Raw genomic sequence first — 23171 nt, forward strand, 5'->3', positions numbered from 1 at the left:
TGGGTGCCATTCACCAAAGGAAAAAGGACAAAAAAAAAAACCCCACAAAACCTCCTATCCCACCCCGCTCCCACCCCTCCAACAACACACTCCCTCTCTAGCCAGGGCCCAGTTCCATAGGCTGGCACAAAACACCTGGTGAGAAACCCTAGGATCTTTGATGTTGAGGGGCGCAAAGTCTCTGTCTCACTGAGCTTCTCTCTTCCAGGTCGCACGGATGTGCCAGATTCCCAGAGCAGACCAGTCTGGACATAGCTCGAAAATTGGAAAGGATGAGACGTAGAATAGAAAAGAGCCATTACGTGGGAAGGAAATGAATCTCCAAGAAGGTAAGGGCTACAAAGAACGTAAGAGGCTACAAGAAGGTAAGACACTTTCTGAGATGTGTTAGCACCCGGCGAGAGGTGCTTGACACACTCCTCTGGGCTGGACTGGAGTGTCTCTGGAGAGAACTGGCACATCATAGGGAGGTGGTGTGTGTGTTGGGGTCATGGGTGCGGGCTCTGGAGTGCCAACTCTCAGGGGATGGAAGGGAGGGGCCGGGGAGCACAGGCGATAAAGCTTTCCATGCACAGTTAATTACGGGACAGTGCTCACACCCAACAGTGAGGCATCATGGGTTTTTCTTGGTTTCAGTTATTTCTACCAAAGGCAGTCGGAATGTGTCCCCTTTCCATCTTGTCAGCAGTGCCACAACCTATGTCAGTCTTTGTTTTCACCTCTGCTGGTTTCAACTCTGCTGTCTTGTGGCGTCAGTGCTGTCAATTTAGAATCGTGCTGTTTCTGCTAGTGTGCTTATGATCCAGGACACCTGAAGGTGTCATTTTCCAGTGGCTAATTAACCTTGAGATCAGAGGCACACCAGCATAGCCCCTTAATTATATTTCTGTGTAACCCTGCAAGCACAGGGTGACGAGGGGCCAGGAGCACTGCTGTCATCGTGCCGTCCCACCTGTCTGACCCATAATCTGGGGATTGCTATACAATCCTGATTTCTGTCCTCGACATGGATTGTTCTGCGTTCTAAGTTCAGATGGCAAAGCTTTGAGTGTCTGAGTGGAACCTTTTGACAGGTGTATGCAAACGCTTGCGGTGTTTTTACAATAATAATTAAAAATAAAAAGCAAGGGATCCCTGGGTGGCGCAGCGGTTTAGCGCCTGCCTTTGGCCCAGGGCGCGATCCTGGAGACCCGGGATCGAATCCCACGTCGGGCTCCCGGTGCATGGAGCCTGCTTCTCCCTCTGCCTGTGTCTCTGCCTCTCTCTCTCTCTCTCTCTCTGTGACTATCATAAATTAAAAAAAAAAAAAAAAAAAAATTTAAAAAAAAAAAAAAAAAAATAAAAAGCAAAATGTTAAAAAAGCAGAATGATTTTTGCCTCTGCCTGCTATGGTTGCTTGACCCATGGCTGGAAAGATAGGCAAGACCTTTGTGACTGTGGTAGTGGAAAGCTGTGGAGGATGTGTTTCTGGCACCACCGCTTTCTAGTTTCTGAAATGCAGTTGGTTTCCTTAATAGCTTTCCTAATCTATCCCTTCCCCCACAATCTGAGTGAACAGAGCCAAAGCTCTTTTTTTTTTTTTTTCCACAGGGTTAGGGGCAAAATCTTTGGACCCCAGAATGTGGGGTCTTGGACTGCAGGGATGAAGTGGTTTGAGACTGGGGATTGGGGCAATGTGGAGGAGAAAGGAGAAGTTGTGTTGTCAAAACAGAAAAAAAAAAAAGGGGGGGGGGAAGGAGAAAGAAGGAAGCAGATGATGAAGACCTGGGAGTTTAAAACCTAACTGGGGACATGAGCCTAGTCTAGTAACCCAAAGAGGTAGATCCAAACTAAGGATGAAGAGGCCAGGACCAAGACCTAATAAGGTATATGCATGCGCGCGCACACACACACACAGTGGTTGGTTCAAACCTGGACAAGGGAACTAAAAAAGTAAAGTGGGAAGTAGAAAGAAACCATAGAGGAGAGTGAGGTTATCCAGGTGCATCGTTTCTTCATGCTTGTTATGTCACAAGGTAAGTTTGTCATTCATTTAAAAACCAAAAAAATGGGCAGCCCGGGTGGCTCAGTGGTTTAGCGCCGCCTTCAGCCCAGGGCCTGATCCTAGAAGACTCAGGATCAAGTCCCACATCGGGCTCCCTGCATGGAGCCTGCTTCTCCCTCTGCCTGTGTCTCTGTGCCCCCCCACCCCTCTCTCTCTCTCTCTCTCTCTCTCTCTCTATCTATCTCTCATGAATAAATGAATAAAATCTTTAAAAAATAAAAAAAATAAAAACCAAAAAAAAAAAAAATCACCACATGCTCACTTACTACATGTATGGAAAAGAGAAAAAAGAAAATAAATAAATTCTATATACTATAAACCAATCTGGTTTTTGGATTTCCCTGTAGAACGTTGTGGCCGGATTGTTGTTCATCTTCTGCTTGAATGCATCCAGTGAGAAAGGCTCTTTTCTAGTGATTGGTGGCTTCTATGTATTGATGGCAGTTTCTTTTGTTCATTCCAATGTGACCTCTGCATGATGCTTCCACTTCTGGGACTCTGTTCTGATTCTGGAGCTGTAGAACGCAAACCCATCGCTCCATCACTTAAAGGTATTTAACGGAAAAGGGGTCCATCTTTTAGGTCAGTAAGTACCTCATGAATGCCAACCTCTTCTCTAAACTCTGGAAATACAAGGTAAGATGGGACCTGAGTCCTTCTACCATTGGTATTCTTGCTCTGGAGATAGGAATGTGCCCATGTTGCAGGATGCATGACCCACAGGTGAATGAATCTAAGAAGTTCTAGGAGGACATAGTGAAGGGTAGGGTGGGACTGACTGTGGCTTATATTTGAGAAGGAGTCACACCTTGGAGGATTAGCAGAGGTTCATTAGGCACACAATGGAAAGTTTAAATATCTAGGGTTTATTTTATAGGGAAAGAGAAGGAGAAATGCCTTCTCTCCTTGAGCAGAAATAGAGAAATAGTTCTGGATCTCTGTTGAAGACATTAACCCTGTGAGCAGCACCCAGGCTTTTCCCAGAGGGACTTAAGCTGACTCTCCACTTCCTTTGGCTTTTGAAATGTATTTAAAGAGTAGTGATTGGAGTTGGCTGTCTGGCATTAAAAGGGGTTTACTGCCTATTAGGTCAGTAACATTAGCTCTGCTCCAAAAGAAAGTCTGGGAAGAAGGCAGAGGGAGGCTTGTATGTTTGTTAGTTTTATTTTTGACTCTGGGATCATGGAGCTGAAATGACAGTAGAAGAAATTCATAAAGATTTTTTTTGTCTACATATTTTGAGTATTGGGTTCATATCTTCAGTTTCCTGTTGACCTGAGAGGTTGTGCATGGATAGTCAACAATAATATTTGTTGAATGAACGTCTGTTTTAATAAAACAGCAAGGTTAATGCTATCATGCCTCTTTTATGAGTTGAACTGGCTTTCCTTGCTTCTAGGGTGTCACTGATTATAGGTATTCTCAGCAGAGTTAGTAAATATATATGTATATTAACTCTTGTATACACATCTGTAATCATTTCTATATCTATTTGTATACATAGCAAGGAAATATATATTAAGGTAACTTAGATACATTTGTTTTTCAATAAATGGAGCTGGAAAAAAATGAGGATCCATATACAAAGAATGAACCTTAGCCAAGAACTTAAACTTTGTATAAAAATCAACTCAAAATGAATAATAAACCTAAATGTACAATGTAAAAAAAAGACTGTAGTTCTATTACATGAGTTATTACTGTAAAACACATATCCTGCTCTCATATGACTTTGCGATTTAACTTTCAAATCTACCCCTCCCTGTGTTATAAATGGATCATGTAGAGATAGTAATGCTGGCTAATTTAAAGAGTATAGGATGTTAAACTGCACGTGGTTTATCCTAAGGAAATTCAGAAGGAGTCATAAATCACCATGGTGACATAGCACATCGTGGTCCTTCGGGGGATAAAATACCTTAAACCTTTCCTAATGATTTACAAATCTCTCAAATGAATTGTCATATTGACACAACTTGGGCCACAGCAGGGAATAATTGTTCTCAGTTACGCATCCTAGAACAGAGGGGAAATCTTACACTAACATCATGCCTGATAGCTCAGACCACGCTCACTGTACTGTTGGCTCTTAGCCTGTCTAATAGTTTTAAAAGAGAAATATCATCCTTTCCTCCAAGGATTTTGACTAAAACAAGACTTCCTTTTACACTGAGGTGATGCAGTTAACAACATTTTAAACAGTCCTTGTAATTTCTGCTTTTGTAACACTTCTTATCTGACGATCCTCAGGTTCTTAGACATTAAAATTAAATTAAGTCTGGATCCTCTGAATATCAAATCATGGTAGCTCCATTTCAAAGATAACAAAGCTGAGGGAATTTGTCTCTAAAAATGCAATCTGAAACTTCCAATATTTTTTCCTAAAGCATATTTAGAACATTTTTGTGACAGCACACTTCTTTTAGTTCTCCAGTTATACAAACATAGCAATTCACAATGGGAAATTTTCAGTTTTTAGGAATTCAAGGTCATAAAAACCAGTTCATTGAAAACATTAGATCATAGTTGAAAGAAAATCTCCTTTATTTTTCTCTAATTATTAAAATTAAATCTGTAGCAAGTACTGAACGTTGTAAGAAGTAGGGAAATCTTTTCCTGAAAATGTGGTAAACTTCCAGAAATGGTCTTGAATATTTGTTTCAAAGAAAAGAAGTGAAAGAATAATTATCTTATGTACCAAATCCTACAGCCTCAAGTAATCACAAATACAGTTTCACTGTAGCTGATATACAGCTGTTTCCTGGCATCCCTTGGAATTATTCTACTTCTTTAATAATGCAAGGTACTCTGGGGACCTAATTTCTGCCTTAAATAATTCATAATGCATGCTTTGTATTAAATGAACAATTTTAATGAGAAAACCGTATCTATTTGACTGGGGAATAACTGTTGATTCGATTTGAATGTTATTTTGAATGAAGTAGCATTGGATTAACAAGATTTTACTATATTGTTTTCTTATTTATACCCTAGCCTTATTTTTTGGTTGTCATTATTTATCTTATATCAAAGTAAGTTGAGAAAGTGACAAGAAATTGAGAGAATGAACTTTAGACTAAATGATAGAAAATGTACAGAGGAGAATCACTGAAGAGAATAAATAACAAATGTGTTTAATTGGGTTTTCCTTCAGTTCTAACATTGAGATTTTGTGGATGACAGTTGTGTGTCACGTCTGTTTCTCAATATGGAAAAACGATGAGGTTCTTGTCGCATTAACCCACTTTTGCTTGAACCATTTATCAGTCAAAATTTTACATTTCCTTATGAGATAATCTGAATAATGGCATTAGTGTGATAACGCAATAGAAGATACAGTTGAGCACGCATAGTGCAGAGTTATGAGTAATAGTAGATATAATTAACTACAAAATCTCTGAGAACAGAGACATGCTTTTGTGCAACAAGCACCCAGGATCGTGTTTTTTACATAGTTGGTGCCCAGTGAAAATGTACAGGGATTTGCTAAGTAAATGAATAGTGGGCAAAAGGTAAGCAATATTAAAGGAAGCACTAATAAACAATAAATTCAATACATACAATAAAACTATGATTACTCGGTACTATCAAACGAAGAATAACCATATGCAGGCACCGGTCAAAATGTGGTATGTGCTTTAACATAAAATTTTTATGAAACACACCCAATAAGATAGGTGCTGCTATTGTTCCGATTCCATAGAAGAAGAGCCTGATGACTGAATGGTTAAACTAGGTTGTTTAAGTTCACATAGGAAAGTTTAATTATGAACCTCAGTTTCCTAAACTCTAAACATTATACTCTTAACCATTGGATAATATTGTCTGTCTTAAAGTCCTTGTAGGATTTGGTGTTTGCATGATATCTCCCATTCAAACACTGGAAGATGGCAGGCCTGTTCAGCACTCGTTGAGGCTAGACATGTTCTGAATGGTGTGAATTAGAGATTATTCCTACTTAATGTCAGACTGAGATGGCCTTCTGCTTCGCTCTTGACCTCATAGTTTAAAGTATGAGAAGAACATAGAGACAGTTTACTGGTGTCTGCGAGATCTTTAAAATCTACATAACTAAAATCAGACAACCAAGATTTACTAAGGTCTCACTGTCTTCATTTCTCAATACTCCTATTATGAGGCATTATAAAAAAGAAAAAATATAGTTCCCATCAGGAAGATATGTTCAGTAAAGGATGAACTATGTAGAAAGATTTAAGAACATTCGCAAAGCAATTTACAGATTGAGGTTTATGCTGATTAGCAATTAAATTTGTTGCAAATTTCTCAAAGTTGAAAATTTAAATATGGAAAATAGAGGTTGAAAGCAGATCTATCCTAAATTCTAAAAGTATTGTTTAATTGCAAAATGTGACCCCAAATCTTAATTATTGGATATGAAAACAAATATTTTGTACTAAATTTTGTACTCTATGTGTATACATACCTGAAAAGTATTCGGATACCTCAAATTCTTTCTATTTCACCTATTTAATTGTTGTAAATCAGATGAGGAAATGTAATATGGAAGTAATATAGGATATATAGACAGAAGCTCTGGGTTCCTGTCCCAAGTCCCTTGCTGTCTTCTGAATCACAATTAAAATATATACACTTATATACATTTATAAAGTATTATGCCTATCTTACTATGATTATCAACACTAAATAAAAATAATGACTAATGTCACTTTCAGAATTTTGATTTAAATAGCAATGTTACAGATTGTCTGTTCCTGTCTATTTTCAGGTCACAGCAAAGGAAAAAAGCATCCCTCCTACTTCATTTCTCCTTTCAGAGAAAATTAAAAAAGAAAGGAGTTCTGTGTAGTGTTTCTGACAGCAAATTTCTCAGAATCCAGAAATACTTCTCTCTGTAATAAGTTGCTGCAGATATAAAGGAACACTTATGATTGATTACTATCTCTGTTTGCATGAGCGATTAATTCCTGAACACACAGTTCTCGATTAAAATACAAATGCGTTTTCAGCTGCATATTTCTTTATCTATGTTTTATTCTTATATGACAAAATATGAAAAGAATCAAGTGAAGTTGGGCTCGAGTATATTGCAAAAGTGACACGGAAGCTGAGGGGATTTTTAAGTGGGGAGGAAAGCTCTTTTGCCATCCATCTGGCTCTTGGGTCCGGATCTAGGTGTAGTTATGTCGCTGGCTGAACACTTAGAGAAGGTGAGAGTCTTCATGTTGCTGAAGTATCTTATTTCCCAGATTGATTTTTAAAATGCAGATGATCTACATTAAAGTCAAAACGTTGTTTTTATTATTATTATTTAAATTCAATTTGCCGATACATAGTATAACACCCAGGGCTCATCACATCACGTGTCCTACTTAATGCCTGTCACTCAGTTCTTACATTTTATTTAGGGATTTGAAATCTTGGTATGTGTGCAGTTATGAACATTACCAAGAGGACCACCATTGCCTCCTACATTATAACACACTGTGGGTGCTGAGCTTTAAACAGACTTGGCACTTGATGCATTTGAAAGAAGGTGGTGGCTTTCTCAAGGAAATCAGATTTAATTTTAGCACTTTTACATGGTAAAGCAGAGATGATATTACAGCAAATTAACATGGAAGGGATTTATCAGAAACATTGAACATGTGAATGAACATGTGATCATTCCCATGTGAATGATCAAGCTTGTATGTATAAGTATCTTAGACTTTTTGATCTGATCCCTTTAAGAACATGGAGACATTATAATGCTGTAATTTGAAAGTGAGCAACTAAAATCCAGACCTGATGAGTGAATTGACAAAGTCCCACTGCTGGTAAGTACTAAAATTGAGAGTAGAGGACAGTCTTACACCTATCATCTCATTTAATTTCTACCATGACCTTGTAAGATTAGTTACTAATTCATAGGTGAAAAACTGAGACTTGAACAAGTATAATATCTAGTTGCAAAGCTAGTAATCAGCCAATTTGGGGGAGACATTTGTCTCTTTGACCTTGTAAGTGACCTTCTTCCCACTGCAACATATACCACCTTTCAGATCTACCAGTGCTCGGCCTAGTGGCTCTGCTAAAATCTGGGACATATATTAAGGGCTATTCAAAATTAAGTAAGATATCCAATGCCATCAAGAAAAGAGACAAACTTGTAGTTGTCCCTAGTAAGACATGCTCAGGAAATTTCAGGTAAAGAAATAGTTTTCATGAATAGGAGAAGCAAAGAGAACAAACTAGGTACAATTTGGGTTCTTTTGAATTCCAGGGTGAAAACCCTTATACAGTGGAATGCCCTTAAATGTCGCCTGATAGTTTATAAGGCCATTTAGTTCACTCGCAACTGTTGGCATACCTGTTCACTTTCACAAGTGGAACATATGCCACCTGTTTGAAAACATGAGAGAGAAAAAATGCAGTATCTTATTTACCTTTCAATTTTGAAAGATACTTATTTAAGTAACAAGTTCTGCTTTGATTAGAGGACATTAATGAACAGGATTATTAAAAATGTGTTGGAATTCTCCAATATGTTTGCATTTTACAAGTCTTATCAAGAATCCAGGCCCAACTCAGCCTATCTTTGGTAATGCTTGCAATCAAACTTTACTTCCTTAATAAGCAATTAATGAATGTGAAGAAGAATTCAGAAAAGCACAAAGAGTAAAACCTCTCTTCCACATGTATACATAAAATGACAAATGAGATACTGACATATTTCATAAAATATTGGCAATATACCATAAAAGTTTCTATTTTAAATCTTGAATTTATGATGAAAAAGTTTATGACATATCTTTTTATTTCTCCTTTACTTTTTATATAGTTTCTCATAGGTCACTTCCATTCATCCATGCTTTCAGAAAACTACTTAATGATTACTATATGCTATGAATGATCTCAAGCACTGGTCATGGCCAGTAAACAAAATGACTCTCTGAACTTATAGAACTTATGCTGTAAGTGGCAGAGACCACCAACAACGACCAAGTAGAATAAGCTAGAAAACGTCAGAAAATAAGTGTAGTGGCAAACATAAAAGAGAACAATTGAGAGTAGGATGACTTATGTAGTCATCCTGACTATGCCAGGGGTAGGTCTCGAGGAAGATGTTTTAAGAGGAGACTCACATAGAGAAGCCAGCCATGCAGAGATAGAGGCATGATAAGAAACTACATGGCAAGTACAGATTTCAAGTATTCAAAAAAGATTTCAAAAGTTAGTACAGCCAGGGAAACTATTAGACAGAAGCAGGGGCCATACCTCAAAAAGCAAGGAAGCCAGGATCAAGAGCATGGATTTTAATAGTGTTGCTGTGCACAAAATGAATAGTAGTGAGGTGGCAGTCAACAAATAGATTGAGACAGTTCAGGCCTGTGGTGGTAGTTTGGATACTCTTAGAAGCCGTGCAGATGGCATGACAGGGATGGAGATTGGGTTTTGGAGTTACAACTAAAAATCTTTAAGAATTTGATGGATGGTAGGAGAGAGAAATCAAGATTGACTTCAAACTTTTGACTATTTGGCTTTGGAAGCTTGGTTGAAGCTGATGGCACTTATTAAAAATGGGAAGACTTGTTTTATAGTTTAAAATTCTCTTACCATGACTATTGTGTCTAAATCCTTTTTTGGATTAACAAGCCTGGACTATCATTAAAAGGTTTTTAAGGACCCCGGTTGTCTTCATTATCTTGAAGATTTTGCCATTGTAGCCAGCAATTGGCTTCACATAAAGATGTAGAGTGTTGTGTGGGAGGTTCTTGGAATGCATGCCTGTGAGAGATGATATTGGCAATGAATCCTATGTTATCACTAGCTCTGCACAATAAGGTTATGAAGAGATTTCCAATTTTTTTTTTGCTCTGCTCCATAAATGGTAAAGAATGATGAACAAACCAGGGAATAAATCAGAAATAATAAGCAATTAGTCACTTTAGGCATTGCTGTTATACAATGGGGGCCTGCCTTTCTGTTTGGAAGTACTATCTATTATCCTTCTGGGCGTAGTGAGAGTCAAGGACATTATAGGATACATTTATAAGAAAGCATAAGAGACATGTACCACTTAACTTAGTGAGGTAGAAACCATCTGTTTGTGGAAAAATCTTCAGTGCTTTGCAGCCATAGTTCTGAGAGTGCTGTCAGGTTGCTATCTCTACAACTACTTACAGTTCCTCACGGCTACTTAATTGTAGCTCCCAGTGCCCTTGTTACTTGACTGTCCTACTCAAAATTCCTCAAGGACCCTTGACTCTTCACCTTTTAAACTCTGCTCTAGATTATGGACCTTTTTGAAAATCAGTCCAGCATTTAAGATGAAATATTCAGGGTGAAGAAGACAGAGGTCAGCAAATGAGCTGACCCCACCATAACACAGTCTCAAGAAAAAACAAAACCACCATCTGAAAAAAGTCAGCTTGTGTTCCTCATCCAAAAGGAGATATAAAGTTTCATAGTTTCGTGTTTTTTAAACCTAATAAGGCTGGTGCATCTTTTCCCTAGCCATCACTCTCCCTATTGCCTACCCAGTATTTCAGTGGAACACTCCGATCCGTTTTGCAGAGTAGATGCAGAACCTGAAGGGCAACATGATCAGATAACCTTTAGCACTGCCCTCTGTGGAGCTGAATCATCTTTGATACACAGTGTGCTTCTTCTTGCCTTTGAGGGCTATACAGAGCCAGCTTCTGCAAATTATTGTAGTGCAGCCATACTCCCCAAAGCTAGTATGCAGGAAGCAGAACTGCTTGTGGAGGAGGGAGAGACAAGTAAGTATACTAGACATGCGTGAACGGAAATGTGGTCCCTGCGAGGAAGGGTAGGGAAAGGAATAATGCAAGTGTGATTATGCTGAAGTGGCCCTGGGAATGATATCCAGATGTCGGGACTGCAAATAAGCATGGGCTGCTTTAAACGGACACCTTTGAGACACAAGTCTGTCTTTTATGCCTTGAGATTAGTTGTTAAGGCAACAGCGGCTATGGAAATGAGGGGATGGAACATGGGATTTAGGTTCCTGTTGTGATTCTACTGCTAACTATGTGAGTCACCTCAGTGAAGTTGCTTCAGTTCTCTCATTTCTGAACTGAAGAGCCTAGGAATATCCAGCACTCGAGGTCAGTGTGAAGCTTAGTGGGATAAAGCATGTGAAAATAATTTTCAAGTATCAAATGTTCCAAGAAGTTGTAGTTGTCTCGATTTGTCATAAGGAGAAATTGGTTCCACCTTCTTCTGATATTATAGTGGACATGCAGAATAACTTTTAAAAATAGAATGTTTAAGAGGTAACATTTATTGAATGCTTACTTTGGGCCAGAAGCATGAATCATCCCATTTAACTCTCACTACCAACCCCTTGGATATAAATGGTGTTGTCTACCTAGAAGAGGGGGGGAGAAAAATCAAGTCTCCGAGATTTAGTAACTTGATCAAGGTCACCTAACTAGTTAATGGCTGACCTAGCATCTGGTTTGAGGTATATCTAATTTCAAAACAAGGTTTTTAGTACTGCATGCTATTTAGAACTACAGCTCCAAGTAAATTATGAAGTAACAGAATGTAAAGTCACAAAATCTTTCCCAATAGTTTTAAAATAAACTAATAATTAAAACATGGATTTCAATGCTCATGAGATAGATTATAGTGGCAACACGGTCCTTTATTGCAGAATTTAATATGGCTCCTTCCTCCAAATCATTTGACTTTATAGCAGTTGCTGAGTATATATACCAGCTCACTTCAAGGTTGCCAGTTTTTAATTTGAAGCAAAAAATAGCCATGTTTGTGGGGGAACGATACTGTTCCAGCTTTATTTGGAAGGGGGTTTTAAGTTGAGATGAAGTATGCATTCTTTAGTGTTAGTTACATGCAGTCACTATTAGTAGCTGGGAAGGTAGCATTATTACTAATAAAAATCACTAGAATGCCATCATTTTTAACATAGTTCCACTACTTTTAAAGAGTAGACAGGGAAACAACCCATAAGAGACTCTTACTGATAGAGAACAGAAGGTTGATGGAGGGAGATGGGTGGGTAATGGGTATTAAGGAGAGTACTTTTGATGCACTGAGTGTTGTATATAAGTACTGAATCACTAAATTCTCCAAACACCAGTATTGCGTTGTACATTAACTAACTAAAATTTAAATTGAAAACAATAAAAATAGGGGTACTTGGGTGGCTCAGTTGGTTAAGCGTCTGCCTTCGACTCAGGTCATGATCTCAGGGTCCTGGGATGGAGCCTCACATCCGGGCTCCTGCTCAGTGGGGAGTCTGCTGCTCCCTTTCCTTCTGCCAACCCCCCCCCAAACTTGTGTGTTCTCTCTCTCTCTCTCTCTCTCTCTCTCTCTCAAATAAAAAGAATATTTAAAGAAATAAACAAGAAGGGGGAGAAAGAGTAGACAGAGAAAGCTCCCTGAGTGCTAAGGAGCTAAGTGACAGTTGCAAGAATTGGGGAGCTATTTAATATCTAAAAGTAGCCAGAGGTGTTCTTACCTGTGCATCTGTGTTCCTGCTGTAGCATCCACTTTAGTGTCAGCATCTGAATCCGAAATTGACAAACTACCTGGTTGGCACTTGGAATATGCAGCAGACCTTACCGAGTGTGGAAGTGGAAGGAGATAATACACTTGCAAACAATCTGATGTTGAAGTTTAGACATTGACATTTTTACTGTTTTTGCCTCTTGGGCTATTTTGTCATGTTGCTTTGCAATCCCCTCTTCCCTGATAAGTTCTCTCTTCCCTTACTCGCCAACAAAACCCCCCTTTCTCCCATCTCTTAGGGGGTGCAGTTTGTTGGCTGGAGCCCCATTTAGCATGCCTAATGCATTAAGTTTTGCCTATTCTCTAAAGGTCCAACTAAGCTCCAGGTTGCTGGGGTACACACTGGTCTCTGTCCAGAGGCAATTTTGTTCCCCTGGCTATATAACCTTGTCATTTTTTGCACCAGTGTGTGGTCTGTTATGCTAGGAAATGATTACTTATTTAATCATAGAATGCTATGATTTATAATTTTTATTATTAAGCATGTTCTAATTAATTATATTTGGTGTGCTGCCACACTTACTATAGTCCTCGCTCTAAAACTAACTCACTTTGTAGATTTAGGATGTGAGAAATAATGGAAGAGAAAATAATGTTGGTGATAGAGGCATAATTTATTCATTCAGTTCCGTTTTCGAGGTATATTAAAAAGAAAGGGCACCAGAAAAAGGTCTGTGCCTTTCCTCATTGAATATTTTATTATCCTTTACAAAAATTATGCTTGGAAGAGAATTTCAGAGAATAGAAAAATTTATTACAGAAGATGACAAGTATTTTTCCTTCTAATTTATTAGGGACGGAATGGAAAGATAGTCTATAAATGCATGTAGCATAAGTAAATAAATATATTAATAAACATCTGTTTTTTATTGAGAACCTACTCTAACAAAGTATTGAAATATGCCTTCTAATCTTTGCAAATAATAGGGCATTAATTATCTATTGCAGTGTAACAAATCACTGTACAACCGAGAGGCTGAACATAGTAATATTCCTTTATTATGTCTCCTGGTCTCTGAGAGGTTAGAAATTCAAGGTCAGCTGGGCTGGGTGGTCTTTAGGGTCTCTCATGAGGTCATAGTCCAAAGACTTCATTCTTATCTGGGAAGATTCAAGCTGCCCTATCTCTAGGTGGACTCTCCATGTGGTATCTCTCTCAACTCAGGGGAGGTGAACTTCTTATACAATGGCCCAGGGAGCCATCGGTTCATGTCTCTAAAGGAAATATCCAGGTGACAGCTCTATCACCCTTTATGACCTGACCTCAGAGGTTACATGATGTGGTCTGCATTGCACTCTATCCAGAAAGGCAGTCAAAAAATTTGGTGCAGATTCAAGAGGAAGACAAAAAGACTACTTCTTTGTTGGGAAGAGCAAAATTCTAGAAGAGCACATAGGATCAAAAATAATATTGTTGTGGCCCTTTTTGGAAATTACAATCTGTCACAGGGAGGCATTATCATCTGTAATTTAAAGATAAGCTAACCTAGGCCCCGTGAGCTAAAGAGAGTCAAAGTCACCTGGCAATATTTGGTTTAAGTATATCAGACTTGCAGTGCTATGCTGCTTCAGCTCTGTCAGTAGTGCTTTGGCCTATACTCCCTGTATTCCTGAAATTTTTTCTCACAAGAACCACCTCAAAGGGCATAAAATATCTCCCATATCTAACCTCACAAAAGAATATATTTTGAATATCTGGGTGACTTCACGTCTGTTCAGTGAGTAATGTTGTCTGAAAATTTTTAACTTCTTGTTTATACTTTCACATTTATGTTGATAAGCATGTGCAGTAGGCTTATGTAGAGGGATTATCTGATGTGTGCATCCTCGCTTGATGAGGTAAGCAGATGTTCCTGGATGAAATTGTTGAACAGGCTAAAGAGGGCAAATGAGAGTCAAATGAGGAACAAAGAAAAGTTAATTTTTAAGGGATAACAAATTCTACCTTACATGATTATATTTTATTTTAATCGGAAGGAAATGGCAAAGCTAATACTTTCTGAAAATAGATCTTTTAACAATAAATATTCCTATGAAGTCTGCCAAGCTACTCGTGTTTTATTTTAAAAGCTTCTGTACCTTTCTGAGCTAAACAAAAGTACTTCAAAGATTATGTGGACGTTTAAGAGCACCATGTTAAAAATAGAAGAAAAATGGAAATCAAGAATTGATTCAAATAGATACTGAATTTAAATAACATGAAGATGTTATTGAAATCTGTGACTTCTGTATAGATCTTCATAGTCTAAAACCAAAATTATTTCTTAATGATTTCTACCTAAAAGTTTTGTAGTATTGTTTCCTTCCCAAAGTTCTACTGGGTGCTTTTATGTTGGTGATGTTAGAAACATAAAGTCTGTCTTTTTGAGCTGTTCCATCAGAATGTAAGACATTTAGGAACTATAGAAATATCTTATTAATTTATAGTTACTAGTTTCTCATTCTGTGACCAAGATGATGAAAAGTTCAGAAAATCACAGATTCTTTGAGTGTTCAAGTATGCAGAGTTAAGTAACTTGTTGTTGTTGTTGGGGAAGAGGAATCAGAAATGAAGCAACCAATAGCTCATCTGTCTTGAGAAGTTTACCACGGAACTGAGCCAACAGGTAAAACACCCATCAGCTTCCTATCACTAAACCTCGGATCTCACACACCTGCACAAATCCTTGCTCTCTTCCTCTTGCTATAAGACCCGGGACTTGTCTAGCCACCTACCTAGAGCCAATCCTTTCATTACTGTTCTGAAAACTGGAGATGAGGTACAGAACACAGTAGAAGAATAGATACTGGATATGTGTATCCAAGGTGTTTTTACGAATCCAGAGAATTTCAAAAAACGTTGTTCCTCACATTGTGATAACACACACTGATGATAATATATATATATATAATATATATATATATATTATATATTAGGGTCTCTCATGAGGTCATAGTGTAATATATATATGTATATATTACTTTTTTCAATGCACATTATTGTGTTTAGTATTGCTTCTGAGATTAATGCAGCATATCAGCTTACGTGAAGCCTCTATCTCTGCCTTTATTTGATATTCTGGTTTGATACTGTATTTAGTGTCTGAGAAATCTCTTCTGATATTGGGTGAGCTGCGATGACATGTAAACTTTCCAGCAACCCCATGAAGTAGATAGTATTATCCCTATTCTAGTGATCAGAGTGGTGGCACAGAAAAGTAAGTTTCAAAGAAACTAGTGCTGGAGTCAGCATTTGAAACCATTTACTTCAGAACTCATGCCCTTAATTACTAAAATGGTATGCTAAATAACAAAGATTCTTTTTCTTTTTGGCCTTCCTACCTTGTTAGAAGCAAAAACTCTTCTCTCTGTAGCATTCCAGCTGTTCTCTCTTTAAATCTGAGGTCAAATTTGTAGGTTTTCAGGATGATTTGAAAGTTATCTAGGTAAGCTGGTGGGGACAGGTGACTTGGGGACCCTACCCCTCCACCGTCTTGCCCCCACTAAATAACAAAGATGTAAACAAAATCAAAATTGCAGGAAAATGCCATGATTTTTTATTATTGTCAATATATTAACAGGAGGCAAAAACACTAAAGAATCTGTTTCACAAGTTCCCCAAGTATATCTTTTCTCTTTATATAATCTATTGTTCCTACTTCAGGGCTTTCTAGATTTTATGGATATTTCATAAAGTGTTTTTAAGTGAAATAGATTTGAGACAAACTGCCATGTGGTAATGTCGCTTTGTATAATCTCCTTGACCAGAGTGTGATTTTTTTGATCTCCTTGGAGTATACTGTCAGATTAGGCACATACTAAACCATCTTAATAACAAAATTAATGGTGCCCGACACCACTAGGCATTCATAAAGCTCATTTTTAAAAAATGAACTTATTACAAGCTAAGTATAGATGCTGCCTTTGTGTTTTTAGGTTATTGAGAAAAGAGGGAAAATATGATTGCTTTAAGCACTTAGCCAATTCAAAGCTGTTCTATAAAATATAATATTATGGTTTTATTTTGTGCATAGGTGTTAAACCAACATTATTAAACCATGGGAGCATGTTTATATATATATATATATATATATATATATATATATATATATATATATAAATAAATAGAAAACGTGGTGGTGGATATAGAAGCTGATAATAGCCAAAAAACTTCAAACTTTGAGACACTTCCACACTGTAGAGCAAAAATCAATATTTAAGGCTAACCTTTGGAGAATTTTGTTTATTATGAGTCCTATAAGTGTCTTATTCTAACACATCTGTGAAATGATCTTTGTGCAAATATTCCATTTAGTTGTACGGGAAGCACATTACCAGGAGGAAAACAATGAATCAGCCCCATATCAGATTTTTGTATTTAATTATTGTTAAAGAAAAGGATCATTTCCCGCATAATTTATTTCTTCTATTTTGTTCTTATGTCATGAGGCAAGATTATCTCCTGAGATCAAATATTGAAATGTAATAGGTAGAATGAAGACGTCAGATATTTGAGATGTGGTAACAGACATTTAGTGAGTTTGAATTATCAATAGCGCTATGGTTGGGTCTGTGCTTTAAAGTAAGTCACTTTGGATATAGGGAGGAGGTCTTATGTAAGAGAAAACAGGATTAGGGTCCAGACAAGCAGTTAAATACCTTTCCTGATCATCTAGAAGAGAGATATTAACAATGGGTAGCAGAGAGAATAGATGAGTTTCAGGACAAAGTGTGAATGAAAAAGAATAGGAAGCATATAGAGCAATATGGCTAGAAGGATTATTCAGATATGAAGGAAAGACTTTGGCCTGTCCTACATCCATTCACTTTTGTTCTGAAAACAGCAGCTCAAATTACTCATGAGAAACCACCCCTTCCTCTGCTCTAGTAGATGAAATTCAGTTTTCCCTTGGGGGTCAGCTTATGACTCAGACCTAACATCTCACGAGTCCAACTGAGATAGGGCCAGTGCCTGTGTTGAAAAAACCTGATAGAGTACAGTGGGGAGCTGCAGAACCTAAGAACCTAGCAAATCCAACAAATTTTGTTATGGAGAGAGCTAATTTGCGTATCGACATTTCTTAAATTCCTGGATCCAGCCCTTTCTGAAGCAATTGTGCCCCAAACATTCCTTTTCTTCTTCTTTTTAAAGATAGGTTGAATTGTGCTTTTGTCACTTGCAGTATCAAGAATCCTGGGTATTCATGAGGCTGGTGGGTTTTCATTATTTCCAAAGTTGCTAATGTGAAGTATTATGGGGAATGTAATAAGACGTAGGCCATAGATCTATAATGTAAGATTTTGATAAGTTTTAGGGTTTTCATTTTTGAAATACTGCAATACACATGTTTCTTCTGCATTTTGCTTAAAGATTTATAAAATCTGAATCGAAGTTTCTTGTAGCAACTGCCTGTATCCTTGGTATTTGAGGCTTTACTTAGTATATATGTCTCAATTGGAAACTTTTTGATCAAATAGCATTGTAGTCTATGACTTTTAGAGACTTGTATTCATGAAAAATAGAAAATTAACGCTGATGAGAATAACTGGAATCCCCACTTAAGGTTTTCTTTTATTAATTAGAGAAATAAAATGTATATTAGACAAATGAACTGAAAAATACTAACCAGTGCTGTTATTTTATTGTCTTTGTAGATGACAAGGTGCCCTGTCCATCACAATTATTTTAAATGAGATGCAACTGAAGTAAAATCTTTATATTGTGTTTGACTAAAAGACAGGAGACCACTTAAAAGTGGCTTCCTATAATCTTGGTGGGTTTTTTGGTATTTTAACATATACAAAAATGAATATGGTCTATAGTTCAAATGTATACCAAAAGAGAAAGGTATTAATATGTTCTCATATTGAAGATTCTTCTCTACTTATGACTGTTGCTTATTCCAGTAGATTGCTAGAATAAAACAACTTTTGTTAAAGAACAATACTTTAAAAGTGAAGCCAAATTAGGTATTTAAGTTCCTTAAATTATTTCTCCAGAATCTGAAATCCTCGAAATGATTAAATCAGTATCTGCTTTTGAAAAATCTCATTTTGGGGATCCCTGGGTGGCGCAGTGGTTTGGCGCCTGCCTTTGGCCCAGGGCGCGATCCTGGAGACCCGGAATCGAATCCCACGTCGGGTTCCTGGTGCATGGAGCCTGCTTCTCCCTCTGCCTGTGTCTCTGCCTCTCTCTCTCTCTCTATGTGACTATCATAAATAAATAAAAAAAATTAAAAAAAAAAGAAAAATCTCATTTTGTCAGAGTAAAGGACGACATAAAGCCAATCAATTCAAGTGTAAATTAATGTGTGTGTGTGTGTATAATGCTTTGCTTTCTTTTTTTTAAATAATTTTTAATGTTTATTTATTTATTTTATTTTTTTATTGGTGTTCAATTTACCAACATACAGAATAACCCCCAGTGCCTGTCACCCAATCACTCCCACCCCCCGCCCTCCTCCCCTTCTACCACCCCTAGTTCGTTTCCCAGAGTTAGGAGTCTTTACGTTCTGTCTCCCTTTCTGATATTTCCCACACATTTCTTCTCCCTCCCCTTATATTCCCTTTCACTATTATTTATATTCCCCACATGAATGAGAACATATAATGCTTTGCTTTCATCTTTAATTCTCATAATTTCTACTGCAGCTCTTTGGATAATGTTTCTTATATCCATAAACTACAGAGAATCCACTGTTATATTTTTCTCTAAGTTATTGGTCTTATTGCTATTGATTTTCAGGTGACTTTTACATCTAAAAAAATTAGATGTTTGCTTTGTCTTTTAACTTTCAATTTGATGACTTTTCCAAGGCAAAGTGCTTTATTTATTTTTATATAGGCTAATTTATTACTCAAGTTTATGACTTCTATATATGGCTTCATACTTACAGGAGACTTTTTCATTCTAAAATTATTCAGATTTTCTTCCAGAATTTTTTCTAGCATGTTTTCATTTACATCTTTGATGTTGTATCTTTGAATCTTTGATTTGTATATGTGTAAAATATGAGGTTTCAATTAAAGTTTATTTTATTCCAAATTGCTACTTACTTTTTCTAGTGTTATTTGTTGAACAATATATATTTCCCCCACTTATTTGACAGACCATTGCTTCCATCCCATGACAGCATGCACATGGGTGAATATATGCTTCAAGGGCAGAGGGATGTTTTCCTGTTCTGTTTTATTCCTGTTAATGCTCTCTTACTGCCATCTAATACAGAGCAACGTCTGGCTCCTTTTTTTCTTTTTTCTTTTTTTTTTTTTTTTAACCCTTGTGTCTAGGGCTGACTTTCAATAGATCACATGGGGGAGCTGCTCTGCTATGTAGGAAACCCTACCCAGAAGCAGGCCATCTACAAATTGGTTAGCACCAGGTTTCCCACAAATGTGCTTTGCATGATGAACAAGGGGGCAGTCCCCTTTCTGGCCTTGCCCCACTTCCCAGGACGAGCAGCTCTCCACACTGGACCCCAGTCCCAACGCTGCAGTGAGGCATGCTATACCACTAGTAAATGTTGAATGAAGATGTACTGCTTGTGTAGGGCACCATACACAACCTAATATATCCAACTCCCTTGAGCTTCCTCCTATGCCTCAGAACATTTCCAAATACAGATTCACATGAAAAGTTTTAAAAACCACTAATGGAGTGAGTTGATTTTCTGGACCTCCAAATGATTGTTTTTAAGCATACTTTTGGGTTTTCGATTTTACTTTCTCTGCTGAAACATTCTTCTGACATTTTCCATAATTTAAACAATTTGGAAATTCAAGGGCACTCCATTGGAGAAGTGTTTTCATCCTTTTGAATCCAGCACATATAGATAAGTGATCTTTATATCTACTGTGAGACACTCTCCCTTGGAGGGGACAGGGCCTTGGGAACTTTCAGTGCAGTATTTATAACAATCCCTCTCATTCCCTTTCAAAGTAGCATCCTCAAGGTAACTTTCTTAGACCTAAATAAACCTTGAGACCTCTCCAATTTGTTATCAAAAATAAAATCGTTTACTAACTTTGGTACTTTCATCACTAGGATCAAATTGCACCAAACATGCCTGGCAGCAGAATGAGAGACAGTTGTGAATACAACCACAGCAAGAAGTTAACCACTCTTTGTGAAATGAGCATCCCTACAGTTCCTAAAAGAGGCTATGAAAACTAAGGGTTGTAGTGTGCCTTCTGATAAAGTATTTACTGACATCTCCTTTAATTCCCACAACAATCCCTATGGGCCAAGAAAGATTAAATTTTGAGAGACCATTTGTCTTGAGTAGAGTCAAGAACTGTGGTGTTATTATCTAATTGGAAGGACCAAGCTCTGGACACTGGGCAATACTATGAGTACCTTCATGTATTGGCAGTATTTCTGGAGAGTCTACCCCTTTTCAACGCTTAACATTGTTCTCTTGTTGAGATAACCAGCAAAGCTCTGAGAAAGAGCATGTTCAGAGCTGGGACATATTCCCGAAGTTGATATAATGCATTATTGAAGTAGTACATGACATAATAAATAGTCAATGAATTTTGCGACGAAAACTTAGAAGTATAAAATGTCCATTTCTTCTGGATTGTGATTTTTATTTGTATTCCTTTGAAGAACATACAGGGTTTAGGCCAGTGCAGAAAACTCATTTCAATTCTTGAACACGTCCCGCCCTTCTGGCAGAAAGATTTGTAAAAGGGGGACCTTTTCTTAGGCTGAGAGTAGTGGTGCTCCTGAGAGCCAGGATACATGAGAACTAGCAAGTGATGGGTTGGATTGGCTGTGAGGAGAGAATGCACAAAGGAGTGAGCGACAATAGTAAAGCCAGGATGCTAGACCAACTATGGCCAAAGTGGTATGTTTCTAGTACTACATATGTATATCTGTATTAATTTTTCTGAGAATATATATAGATATTTCTCCAGGAAATTGTAATAAAATTAAGCCTGCCTTTGAAAACCTATTATGACACTGAAAGGCGCTCAGTGTTTAATTTTTATTAGATCTAATCTTTATTATGTGAACTCTAAGTTTCCAACTACAGCAATTTTTAAAAACCAAAGTCTTCAAGTGAATAGAATGTATTTATTTAGCATCCATACTGCCTTGAATAGCTGTAATGTGTATTTATTGTTGGTTCTCTACAATTGACTTTACAGGATACAATAAGAGCTTTTAAAAAAAAATCTATAAATGACGCTTTACGATCACATTACCAAACACCTACCTCCTCACATCTTTTGTAGTATTCACAGTGTATCTTTGTATATATCTATTCAAAGATGATAAGAATACCTTTTCCATCTACTTCATTCTGTTTTTCTGAAAACGTTTCTTCACTGAACGGCACATTCGCATTCATCAGTAATTACTTGTACACTGTCCAATTTGTATCCTGTGAGGGCTGATGGGGGAATAGTTGCTGTACTATGTCAAGAGAAGGATTTAGCTGATGCTAGCTTACAAAATGCAAGCATTCTCCCACTCATGGATGACCCTGAAATTCTTATTGGCTTTAAAATGTCTAATTATATCACCGCCTCTCTATAGAGATCATTTTGACTGAAAATTATTCAGTTCTTTAATCCAGCCTCTCATAATTATTCCATTTTCATACCTGCTCACACTTCATTCTTCCACTCACCTCTCACTTGCAGTCACTGTGATATTCCTAGTAATTTGAAGAAAGCAGTCAGGCCAGCCATTCAGAGCTTCATGAGCAAAAGGAACTTCACTCTCTCTTCTGCTATTTTAGTTTCATTGAATTATGTTCTTATTGTGTTGGAGGAATATTATTCAGGCTAAGGACTACAGTCACAATAAATTTTCTTTTTTCTTTGGTGTGAAACATCATTTAGATGTTTAATCACCTGAAAAAGCCATTTACTGCTTTATATATACCTTCCCTATGAGCATAATCCTTTAATTATTAATTGAATTCATAATTCTGGACTTAAATATGGCTTTGTGTTTGACTGCACCAAATGTTATGGAGTATCTATTTCTTAATCTCAAATAATTACGTGTAAGTTTCTGCTTTTTTTTTTCTTTAATTTTGAAAGCATATTAGGTTAACCTAGTCATTGTTCTTAATGGATATTCCGTAACTAATTTTATCCTATGGCTGCATGTATTTTATAGAATTTAATTAGTAATCCAAAATTACCTTTTCAAATTCATATAAAGACACACCGTAATACTATAGACTCTGTAGTGTCAAATAAAATGATTCTTTTTTTTTTTCCTGAATTTTGGGAAAAATTGGGAAATCAGAAAAACAAGCAAGTGAATGAATTTTCCAAAGATCATGCTAATGGCCAGCAAAGGATAAGTTGGAGGACTTTAGGGAGAGTGTTATCATGAGTTTGTCTTCACTCTACATTTCTCCCACTGTCCAAATGGGCATAGCCCTCCTGAGGACAAAATTTGAGTTTTTAGAGCAGCAACACAAAACATTTATCCATATCATTGCCTCTTGTTGGACCAAACATGGAGGAAAAGAAAAAAATCTCTGCGCTCAGGATTTTTGACAGGTTAGCTTCTCCCAGAAAAGTGTGGACCAGTATTAACTACTTCCAACCAATCAATCCCTCTCCAGGTTTGGAGGCCATTGGTGGTTAAGGAACATCATAT

The 23171-nt window shown here is 37.2% G+C and overlaps 1 long non-coding RNA gene across 8 annotated transcripts in view; it reads left to right on the forward strand.

The window, feature by feature from the left end:
- The window catches only part of LOC118351967 (uncharacterized), an 839933-nt gene that overhangs the window by 367466 nt on the left and 449296 nt on the right, over positions 1-23171 (forward strand). For all 8 annotated transcript variants that reach the window (XR_007404911.1, XR_007404914.1, XR_007404913.1 and 5 more), the window contains one exon: positions 209-329. This is a non-coding gene — a long non-coding RNA (uncharacterized LOC118351967). The remainder of the gene's footprint in view (positions 1-208; positions 330-23171) is intronic.

Source organism: Canis lupus, chromosome 22, assembly GCF_003254725.2.
Source record: "Canis lupus dingo isolate Sandy chromosome 22, ASM325472v2, whole genome shotgun sequence".
NCBI classification, from domain to species: domain Eukaryota; kingdom Metazoa; phylum Chordata; class Mammalia; order Carnivora; family Canidae; genus Canis; species Canis lupus.